Raw genomic sequence first — 11,896 nt, 5'->3', positions numbered from 1 at the left:
TTCAGAGAGAGATTTGTTGTTCCAGGACATCCACAACTGATTCCTTTTTAATCAGCCACTTCATTGTCTTACTGATTAAACTTGACCCCCCTCAGAGTTCTCCAGATGATAACCTCTTTCTTCCAGGTCACCACCTCTTATTCCAAGTGAAACATTAGACAGCCAGTCCTCTCCTCTTACATGAACCACAAGGGCTTTGACCAGGCTGAACTAAACATTCACAACCCATCTTCCAAATGGGGTTTTCTTCAAGTTTGCCAGCTTGTCCTGTTCCAGTCCCAGCTGCTGTTGCTGAATGTAACACTGTAGAAGTGATCTCCATCTCTCTCTCTTTCTCTCTCTCTCTCTCACACACACACACACACACACACACACACACACACACACACACACACACACACACACACACACACACACACACACACACACACACACACACACACACACACACACAAAACCTGTTTTACTCTCTCTGCTTGTAAAACCACAGAACCCTTCCAGACAATATGTGGCTCCAACAAGCTCTTTCATCTGTTGCCTTTTTGTAGACAACAATCCATTAGTGAAGTCTCTTGGGCACTTTCCAAAGCTTTGATGAATGCTCTGAGGTCCTGATATGTCTAGCATTAGCAGAACTCCAGTATTTTAAATAAGATCTGTTTTTGTGTTTGGATGTGACCTGCACTAACAAACCCTACCCCAATCTATCTCCCAAAAACATATCTATATACTGTCACACCAGACATAAAGGTGTATGCACTACTCATAGCTCAGGATTCAGCTTTCAAGTCAGGTGAAAAGATGGCACAAAGAACTGCAAGGGTTGAACTCTCCTGGGCAATCAGGAAGGCAAAGATTGGGGCGGGGATTACACATAGATGATCCACAGACAACTGTGACATTGGTGACATGAGGTGCATATGGCAAGGTATTGAAACTATAATAGACAATGAGACAACCTTGCTGGTCAGTGATAATGACACATCCCTTCCTAACAGGCTGAACACTTTTTTTTTCACACCATAAATCACATTAGCCATGATACACACTTTTTCCTTTTCACACATATACAGTGACATTTTCTCCCCCCCCCCCCCTAACCCCCCTCCCATCCATTTAAGGTATACAATCTAGGATACATTAAACCAGTCAGACAATGTTGTCACTCAACAACAAAAAAAAACCCAGAAATTCTACTGAGTCCATTCTTTTCTTTCCTTCTCCTTCCATCAACTTAGGTAATGATTGTCCCCGGTAGGTTTTTGCTATTGTATTTAATGTAAGGCTCCCATATTTGTTCAAATATTTCAATATTATTTCTTAAACTATATGTTATTTTTTCTAATGGAATACATTTATTCATTTCTATATACCATTGTTGTATTTTCAAATTATCTTCCAATTTCCAGGTTGACATAATACATTTTTTTGCTACTGCTAGAGCTATCTTAACAAATCTTTTTTGCGCATCCTCCAAATCAATTCCAAATTCTTTGTTTTTTTATGTTACTTAGGAGAAAGATCTCTGGATTCTTTGGTATATTGTTTTCTGTTATTTTATTTAATATCTGGTTGAGATCTTCCCAAAATTTTTCTACTTTCTCACATGTCCAGATTGCATGAATTGTTGTTCCCATTTCTTTTTTACATCGAAAACATCTATCAGATACTGTTGGGTCCCATTTATTTAACTTTTGAGGTGTAATGTATAGTCTGTGTATCCAGTTATATTGTATCATACGTAGCCTCGTATTTATTGTATTTCTCATCGTTCCAGAACATAATTTCTCCCATGTTTCCTTTTTTATCTTTATATTTAAATCTTGTTCCCATTTTTGCTTAGTTTTACCATTTGTTTCCTCATTCTCCTTTTCTTGCAGTTTAATATACATATTTGTTATAAATCTTTTGATTATCATTGTATCTGTAATCACATATTCAAGGTTACTTGCCTCTGGCAAACTCAAACTGCTTCCTAATTTATCCTTCAAGTAGGATCTCAATTGGTAATATGCCAGCGCTGTATCTCCAGTTATATTGTACTTATCTTTCATTTGTTCAAAGGATAAGAATCTATTTCCTGAAAAACAATTTTCTATTCTTTTAATCCCTTTTTTTCCCATTCTCTAAAGGAAAGGTTATCTATTGTAAAAGGGAGTAACTTGTTTTGCATCAATATTAGTTTTGGTAATTGATAATTTGTTTTATTTCTTTCTACATGAATCTTCTTCCAAATATTGAGGAGATGATGTAATACTGGAGAACTTCTATGTTGTACCAATTTTTCATCCCATTTATATAATATGTGTTCAGGTATCTTTTCCCCTATTTTATCTAATTCTAATCTCGTCCAGTCTGGTTTTTCCCTTGTTTGATAAAAATCTGATAGGTATCTTAATTGTGCGGCTCTATAATAATTTTTAAAGTTTGGCAGTTGTAAGCCTCCTTGTTTATACCATTCTGTTAATTTATCTAAAAATTTTCTTTAACTCCTTGAAGAATTTTTCTGTCAGTTGTATTGGCAATGCCTGAAATAAATATAATATCCTTGGAAAAATGTTCATTTTAATACAGTTTATCCTTCCTATTAGTGTTAGTGGTAAATCTTTCCAATGCTCTAAATCGTCCTGTAATTTTTTCATTAGTGGATAATAATTGAGTTTATATAGTTGGCCGAGATTTTTGTTTATTTGTACACCTAGGTATCTTATTGCCTGCATTTGCCATCTAAATGGAGATTCCTTCTTAAATTTTGAGAAATCCGCATTATTCATAGGCATTGCTTCACTTTTATTTATGTTTATCTTGTAACCCGACACTTCTCCATATTCCTTCAATTTCTTATATAATTCTTTTATTGATAGTTCTGGTTCTGTTAAGTACACTATAACATCATCCGCAAATAGACTGATTTTATATTCCTTGTCTTTTATTTATAATCCTTTTATATTATTATCTATTCTTATCAATTCTGCTAGTGGTTCTATAGCTAACGCAAACAATAAATGTGATAGTGGGCATCCCTGCCGCGTTGACCTGCTTAAGTTAAATTGCTTTGATACATGTCCATTTATTGTCACTTTCGCTAACGGTCCCTTATATAATGCTTTAATCCAATTAATATACTTCTCCGGTAAACTGAATTTTTGCAATACTTTGAACAAATAATTCCATTCTACTCTGTCAAAGGCCTTCTCTGCGTCTAAAGCAACTGCTACTGTAGGTGCTTTATTTCCTTCTACTGCGTGAATTAAGTTAATAAATTTACAAATATTGTCTGTTGTGCGTCTTTTTTGATAAATCCAGTTTGGTCTAAATTTACCATTTTCGGTACATGCTCTGCTAATCTGTTTGCTAATAGTTTAGCTATTATCTTATAATCTGTGTTTAGTAAAGATATTGGTCTATATGACGCTGGTAAGAGTGGATCTTTCCCTTGCTTTAGTATTACTGTAATTATTGCTGTTTTACATGAATCTGGTAAGCTTTGTGTTTCATCAATCTGGTTAATTACATCCAGGAGGGGCGAAATTAATAAGTCTTTAAATGTTTTGTAGAATTCTACTGGAAATCCATCCTCTCCTGGTGTCTTATTATTTGGTAATTTTTTTATTATCTCTTGTATTTCTACTATTCCAAATGGTTCTGTTAATTTATTTTGTTCCTCTATTTGTAGTTTTGGTAGTTCAATTTTAGTCATTAATTCATCTATTTTCCCTTCTTTCCCTTCGTTTTCAGTTCGGTATAATTGTTCATAAAATTCTCTAAAGTTTTCCTTAATTTCTTTTGGATTATATGTAATTTGGTTGTCTTTTTTCCTTGATGCCAATACCATTTTCTTAGCTTGTTCTGTCTTAAGCTGCCATGCTAGGATTTTGTGCGTTTTTTCACCCAGTTCATAATATTTCTGTTTTGTCTTCATTATGTTCTTCTCCACCTTATATGTTTGTAGTGTTTCATATTTTATTTTTTTATCCGCCAATTCTCTTCTTTTAGTTGTATCTTCCTTCATTGCTAACTTTTTTTCTATATTTACTATTTCCCTTTCTAACTGCTCTGTTTCCTGATTATAGTCCTTCTTCATCTTGGTTACATAACTTATTATTTGCCCTCTAATGAATGCTTTCATTGCATCCCATAGTATAAACTTATCTTCCACTGATTCCGTATTTATTTCAAAATACATTTTTATTTGTTTTCAATAAATTCTCTAAAATCCTGCCTCTTAAGTAACATGGGGTTTAATCTCCATCTATACATTCTTGGAGGGATGTCCTCTAGCTTTACTGTCAATATTAAGGGTGAATGGTCCAATATTATTCTAGCTTTATATTCTGTTTTTCTTACTCTATCTTGCATACGAGCTGATAACAAAAATAGGTCTATTCTTGAGTATGTTTTATGTCTAGCCGAGTAATATGAATATTCCTTTTCTTTTGGGTGTTGTTTCGTTTCCTCCATATATCCAAAAGTTGCATTTCTTCCATTGATTTAATTATAAATTTGGTTACTTTGTTCTTTCTGTTAATTTTTTTCCCAGTTTTATCCATATTTGAATCCAAATTCAGGTTGAAATCCCCTCCTATTAATATGTTCCCTTGCGTATTTGCTACCTTCAAAAAGATATCTTGCATAAACTTTTGATCTTCTTCGTTAGGTGAATATACATTGAGTAGATTCCAAAACTCCGAATATATCTGACATTTTATCATTACATATCTCCCTGCTGGATCTATTATTTCCTCTTCTATTTTAAATGGCACATTTTTACTAATTAATATAGCCACTCCTCTTGCTTTTGAATTATACGAAGCTGCTGTTACATGTCCTACCCAATCTCTCTTTAATTTCTTGTGTTCCAATTCAGTTAAGTGTGTTTCTTGCACAAATGCTATATCAATTTTTTCTTTTTTCAGTAAATTTAGCAGTTTCTTCCTTTTAATTTGGTTATGTATTCCATTAATATTTAAAGTCATATAGTTCAACGTAGCCATTTTATACTTTGTTTATCTTCCCTTTCCGTTTCTCCATCATTACCTTTCCTTCTTATCCATTTCTGTTTTCTTGTTTTAAACCCTTTATAAGACAACATTCCTAAAACATCAAACATTTTCCTTATTCTCCTATTTAAAACTTCTTTAGCCCCAATCTCCCCTTCCCCTCCAGAGTTGTCCTTTATCCCTTGTCGAACAACTACATCTCCCCTCTCCATTTGGGTTTGCGAATTCACTCGCAAGCGCAAGCTGATTTTGCAGTGACCGCAACTCCTCCCCACCCAGCACCCCCAGAAAAGATTTCACTTTTCATATGTAACAAAGGTCACTCTTTTAGTTCCCTCCTTATTCCCTCTATTCCATTTCCTTCCCTTATTAATTCTTGTCTATACTATCTATATTTTCCTCTAAATACGGATACATTCACGTATGCACATTATACATATACACACTTATACCTCTTTACCCACGTACATATAAATCGTGGTCATTTTTACTCTCATTACATGTCTTCATCCCTCAGTCTATTTTGTAATTGTTGTGCAAATTTTCGTGCTTCTTCTGGATCCGAGAATAGTCTGTTTTGTTGTCCTGGAATAAATATTTTCAATACCGCTGGATGCTTTAGTATAAATTTATACCCTTTCTTCCATAAAATCGCCTTTGCTGTATTGAACTCCTTTCTCTTCTTTAGGAGTTCAAAACTTATATCTGGATAAATGAAGATTTTTTGCCCTTTGTACTCCAGTGGCTTGTTGCCCTCTCTTACTTTTTCCATTGTCTTCTCCAGTACCTTTTCTCTTGTAGTATATCTTAGGAATTTTACTAAAATAGATCTTGGTTTTTGTTGTGGTTGTGGTTTAAAGGCCAATGCTCTATGTGCCCTTTCTATTTCCATTTCTTGCTGTAGTTCTGGACATCCTAGGATCCTGGGATCCAATCTTTTATAAACTCTCTCAGATTCTTGCCTTCTTCATCTTCCTTAAGGCCCACTATCTTTATGTTATTTCTTCTGTTATAATTTTCCATTATATCTATTTTCTGAGCTAACAGTTCTTGTGTCTCTATAACTTTTTTATTAGATTCCTCTAATTTCTTTTTTAAGTCCTCTACCTCCATTTCTACTGCTACTGCCCGCTCTTCCATCTTGTCCATTTTCTTTCCCATTTCTGTTAAGGTCATATCTATTTTATTCATTTTCTCTTCTGTGTTGTTTATTCTTCTTCTTAAATCATTAAATTCCTGTGTTTGCCATTCTTTAAATGACTCCATGTATTCTTTAATAAGAGAAAGTATATCCTTTATCTTGCCTTTCCCTTCTTCTTCTATTTCACTGTACTCTTCCTCTTCTTCTTCCTCTGGGTTGACCATCTGTTGTTTCTTTGTTGCCCTTTTCTTCTCTTCTTTCTTGTTTCCATTGTCTTCTGTGTTCTCTTCTTGCTGCAGGTGTTCTCCAGCTGTTGTTGCCGGCTGTGGAGATCGACTCCCCAGCTGGTCACCCCTCCCGTCGGTGTATTTTTTTCATGCGCACTGCGCATGCGCGACTCCTCGCGCATGCGCGGTTGCGCACTTTTACTCGGCTCAGCGAGCCATTTTTGTAGTCCAATTTCTACCGACCCGAGGGAGCGGGTTTCTCTCTCCACCGCGGGCCTCTTCGAACAGGTAAGGCCTTCTCCTTCTTCCTCCGTTGTCTTCTCTTCCTCTCTTCTTACCGTTGCTTTCGATTTTTCTTTTTTTGTCGCCATCTTCTTTCCACCTTTATACTCACTTTTCTTTAACTTTTATTTCTGTGGCTTTGTGTTTTCCTTTGTTTTTTCCGACTTTTCTGGAGAGGCCTGGAGTTCACCGTCTGGCCACTACTCCATCACGTGACCCCCCCCCCCCCCCCCCCGAACACTTTTAATGCACGGTTTGATGTGGAAAACTGCATGGCTCCAAAGTAAGCTCCCCATGCAAACCCCTCCCCCCACTTCCCCCTTTCCCTAACCCCCCCCTCCCATCTCACTGAGGAACATGCACCCTGCATAGCCACAGCTGAAATGAAGAGAATCCTATCCTAGGAGAATTCACATGAAGCAACAGGACCAGATAACATATCTGATCAGATGCTGAAGGATTGTGTGGACCAGCTGAATGAGGTCCTAAAAGACATCTTCAAAATCTCACTCCAGTAGTCCATTGTCGATGCAGGATTCAAGCCACCATCATCATCCTGGTGCCCAAGAGAGTGATGGTAGCTGGACTAAATGACTACTGTACAATGGCTCTGCCTCCAGAATCGTGAAGTGCTTTGAGCGACTGGTAGTGGAGTGCATCAAAGCAGGCCTAGCAGCAATAGCTTGCCACTGTGCATCGCAAAGTTGCGTGTTCAGCCCTCTACTGTTCACATTGCTAACTCACAACTGTACTGGCAGGATCAGCTCCAATAGAATCATTAAGTTTGTGGATAACACAATGTTAGGTGGCCTCATTGGCAACAATGATGAGCCAGCTGACAGAGGGGAGGTTGAAAGGCAACAACCTGAGTTTCATCATGAACAAGACAAAAATGATTGTGGATATGAAGAGCACACAGGACCATTACACGCTACATATCCATGGCTATGTTGTAGAGATAATAGGGAACACAAAGTTCTTGGGTGTACATTCAAAGGACCACCTATCCTGGACCCACAATACCTCCTCATTGGTCAGGAAGATGCAACAGCGCCTACACTTCCTAAGGAGATTGAGGAGGGCAAGGCCACCACACACCACCTTAACAATGATCTGCAAGAGCATAAAGGAGAATGTATTGCCTGCATCATAGACCTGTTTTGTAGCTGCAAAGCACCAGATTGGTGGCCAGTACGCAGGATGATTAAAACTGCTGAGAGGATGACTGGGGTCTCTCTTCCCTCTATCAACAATATCTACAGAGAGCGATTCTTAAAGTGGGTTGAGTAAATCACTGAGAACCTTTACCATCCAGCCCACAGTAACTTTGAGAAACTACCTTCAAGGAAGAGTTACAGGAGCATAAAAGCCAGGACTGCCAGATTGGGAAACAGCTTCTTCCCACCAACAAAGAAACTGTTGAACAATCCTAGAAACCTATAAATTATTTGCATATATATTTATTTTGGATTGCAGAATGTTGTTTGTGTATAGGGTGTACTGTGTGCGCACCATGGTTTGGAGATACACTATTATTGGGTTGTGTATAAACTTGAACTCTAATGTTTCAGTTCAGTTTTTCTTTTCACAGATGCTGAATGACTTGCTGAGTATTTCCTTTATTTCCGCTTCTTTTTAAATGACATTTCCAGCAATTTCAAGGGTATTTTTTTTTAAACATTTTCAGTCATCAGCCTGAAGTCTGATTAACACACCCGTATGAAAAACAATGGCTATAAAATTAAAAACCTGGAGATTCATTTTCTAAGCCTTAATAAAAGCTGATTGACCATCACCAAAGTTTGTTGCAGTTTGATAGAATAGCAACCATGGTTAGGGTTAGGGTTCGGGTTAAGGGTTAAGGATTCAGGGCAACAGCACTCAGAAAGCTTGCAGACTTCCAGGTTGGATTACATCGCTTGTTCAGCACCCAATCCAATATCCATTCCCTCTAGCACTGCGGTAAAATAAACCAGCACTGCACCAAACCAACCTGAAGTCAATTTTATTCTATGCTCATACACAAAGCAGAAGACAAGTCACAGAAAAAAGCAGGACAGACATTACCAAGGTTTCCTGCAAATCAAATATCCCCTTGACTTTGAGGTGTGGTTGTTTGCACATCACTGTTCCGTAACTCACCATTACTGTGGATGTCATCACCCAGGGGCTTTCAGGGATCAAAACTACCTTAGCAAATTAATCATGGTGGGAAATAAATGAAGCTTGGCAATGTTTTATTTTAAATTCTGAAGCATTACTCTTATATAAGTAGAATCATTATTCTCAAATAATACTATGTAATCCTTGTATTGCACTTTGTAGTTCTTATGCCTTTTGAAGCAGATTCCTATTTCAGTTTTGGTCTTCAGCATTGAACAAAAGGAAAAAATATATATAGTCGGGACGGTCCCATTTATCCAACCCTAACAACGACATTTTTAAAATAGTCACTTCTTCTTAACCCAAGTAGCGGGTGAAGAGGTTTTCGTTTTCTTGCTCCGGACAGGATGTGAATGGAGATCCCAAATCGAAGGAAAAGCGTGCCCAAACAACGGTTCTTGTTACTTTAAGGGGAAATCAAGTTGGCACCACAGGATTGTCCTCATTTGAAATGCTATTAAATTATCAATTTCTCACGCCATCTTCTTGCTTCATATTTTTTTTAAAAGAAAGCCTTGGTTAGTGAAAATGTGTACAAACAATTCCTCCCAAGAATTTGGGATTGAATTTTAATTAGGGCGGCATATTAATCGAATCTCAATATCCCATCAGGGCAACACTGCTTCCTACACAAATGACTACAAACCGCGCATAAATATAATTGCCTTTTCACCTTTCTGTTCTGCCTTGGATCCTAAACAAAAAGAAAACCCCATATGACCACCCTGATTGTGAAAGAACTGAATCAGGTTTATCTGAACGATTCATTCAGCTCCAGATACCGAGAAGCTGACACGCAATTCGTCTTAATTGGTCGTGTGTTTCCATTGGAGAATCTCGAAACAATAACGTCCATTCCTCCAGGAGTATTTACTTCGTGGGTGACATCCAAATATTTCATTTTACATCCGAAGTGAGAAGATATTAACTCTTGCAACCAATTCCAATAAGCACATGTCGGGTCTGAAAGGAATCGATGAGATTTTGGGTCCAGCTCTTACCTTGGATTCCCCGGGATCCTATAATGCTAAATGATATGCGTGCTGAAGATTATGCTGGGAAGGGATCAAAGGGTTGGGGGGGGGGGAACACTAAGACAAGCAAAAGATTACTTCGCGTTTTTGCACTAGTTCAACTGAAATAACAAACAAGAAATATCAGAACACCACAAAGACCATTAAGTGGCACAAGTAGTTAGTAATCGAAATGCACATGTGGGCTGAGGTTCGACAATACTCCTGAGCCGAGTGCATGGAGGGCACACCGTCAACTCACCCAACACTATTGACTTACTTTTTAATTGCTCACAATAGCCATCTCTGGGCCTTTTATGCCTGACTTCACCCTGTTGCCGTGACAACATGTCATTCACTGTCAGTAAATTGTATGCGGAGAAACCCGAGTTCTGGAATAATTGTAAATAAAAGATAACACGGCCTCGTCATTAGAAATGCTCAGCCGTTCTAAACTGGCTTAAATTGGAAAATGTCTTAAGCCTCTTAGCAGCGTGTGGGCATTGGAGTTAAGGCATAGCCGCTGTTTAGCTCTAATTGCAGTGATCACTTTAACCTTTGTTTGCTTTATTTACAAAGTGGGACGGATACTTAAATATCAAGACAGTTTGTGTTGTCATAACTGCAGAAAGATGTGTGAGAAGTTGGCAATTAACAGGCAATTGGAAATTGGTTTCTTTATTCATTCTGGTTAAATGAAACTTCACACATTATGTAGCAGTCATTCATTCTTTTCATTTCCGGCAAATTTTCAACCATTTTCGCTCAAATGAGTATGAACACTGCCACTGAAGACCAGCCTTCGCTGGAATCCTTGATCTCATATTAAATGTAAAACTCGGACCACAGAATTTTCCTGTGTTGTCCCTACAGATATTGGGAAAATAATACCGTGTAGTGAGAAAACTCACGGCGTTATGATGAAGTATAACGAAGTGTAATATTAAAATCTCCCAACTAGAAACTTTTCAAGAAGGAAAAATAACTTTAGCCAAGAGCTAAGGAAGGACATTGACGCGCAAACTCATTGGAAAATGCAACTTGACGCTGGGTTTTAGTCTTAGGTTTAAACTAATTAACGATAAATCCTATTAAATCGTTAATTAATATATCGACGATTCAATAGACTCAAATAAATGACCTAACAAGCCCTCGTTCCACACATGTCACCCTTGAAGAAGATTACTGGCAACGTCTCCTTGAGACACGATTCCCAGTAATTGCTTCACAAGGGCATCTCTTCATTTTACAATGCGTGCCCCAACTGTCCCTGAACAGAATTCTCCATTATAACGAGCAACAGGCTCTGAGGCGCATTTGGAGTAATTACTGGATAGCACCATTTCCTCCACTGTACTCTGTCGGCAGAAGTTTTCAATGTTAAGACAAAAGGGGTAACACGCAAACGAACAAAATCCAGAATCTGAACAATTAGGACGCAATCAACTCTCACTGGATAATTGTCAATTAGGAGGGCCATTCCGTTACTGGGTTCTAATAACACTATTAATATTGTTACATTAGTGTGTTTTAGAGGTGTAGAGGTGGACCATAACCCCCAAGGCCATTTTACCCCTTTAATGTACAGGATGAATGAAGACGTACAAGAAGGATGTAGGAGAACAACACGAAAGTTTGCAGACACCGTGACTGTAATAAAACACACACACACTGCTGGAGAAACTCAGCATGCCAAACAGTGTACCCGAAAAGGACGCCTACCTACATTTTGCTCACACCTTGATGAAGGGCTTAAGCCCGAAATGTTGGCTATGTATCTTTGCTCTGTTAAGTACACTGTTTGACCGCCTGCCTCTCCAGCATTGTGCTTTTACAGGGAGGATGCATTGTTTTTACCCACTCCAATTTTAAATTGGTGATTGAGATATCTATAAAATGTTAATGTGAAAGTTCGATCTTTTCTAGACCATGACAGTTTAAAAATCTAGTTGCCTTGTTCATGTGAAGCAGTAGAGCATATTTCATGGTACAATGAAAAAGCACTAATGTTATTAAAGATTTTGGTTTTAATTTGTGTTTTAAATACATTGGTAATCTGCGCATTTGTGA

The sequence above is a fragment of the Narcine bancroftii genome, chromosome 3 (assembly GCF_036971445.1).
Source record: "Narcine bancroftii isolate sNarBan1 chromosome 3, sNarBan1.hap1, whole genome shotgun sequence".
Taxonomy (NCBI): Eukaryota; Metazoa; Chordata; class Chondrichthyes; order Torpediniformes; family Narcinidae; genus Narcine; species Narcine bancroftii.
This window is presented reverse-complemented; position numbering follows the sequence as displayed.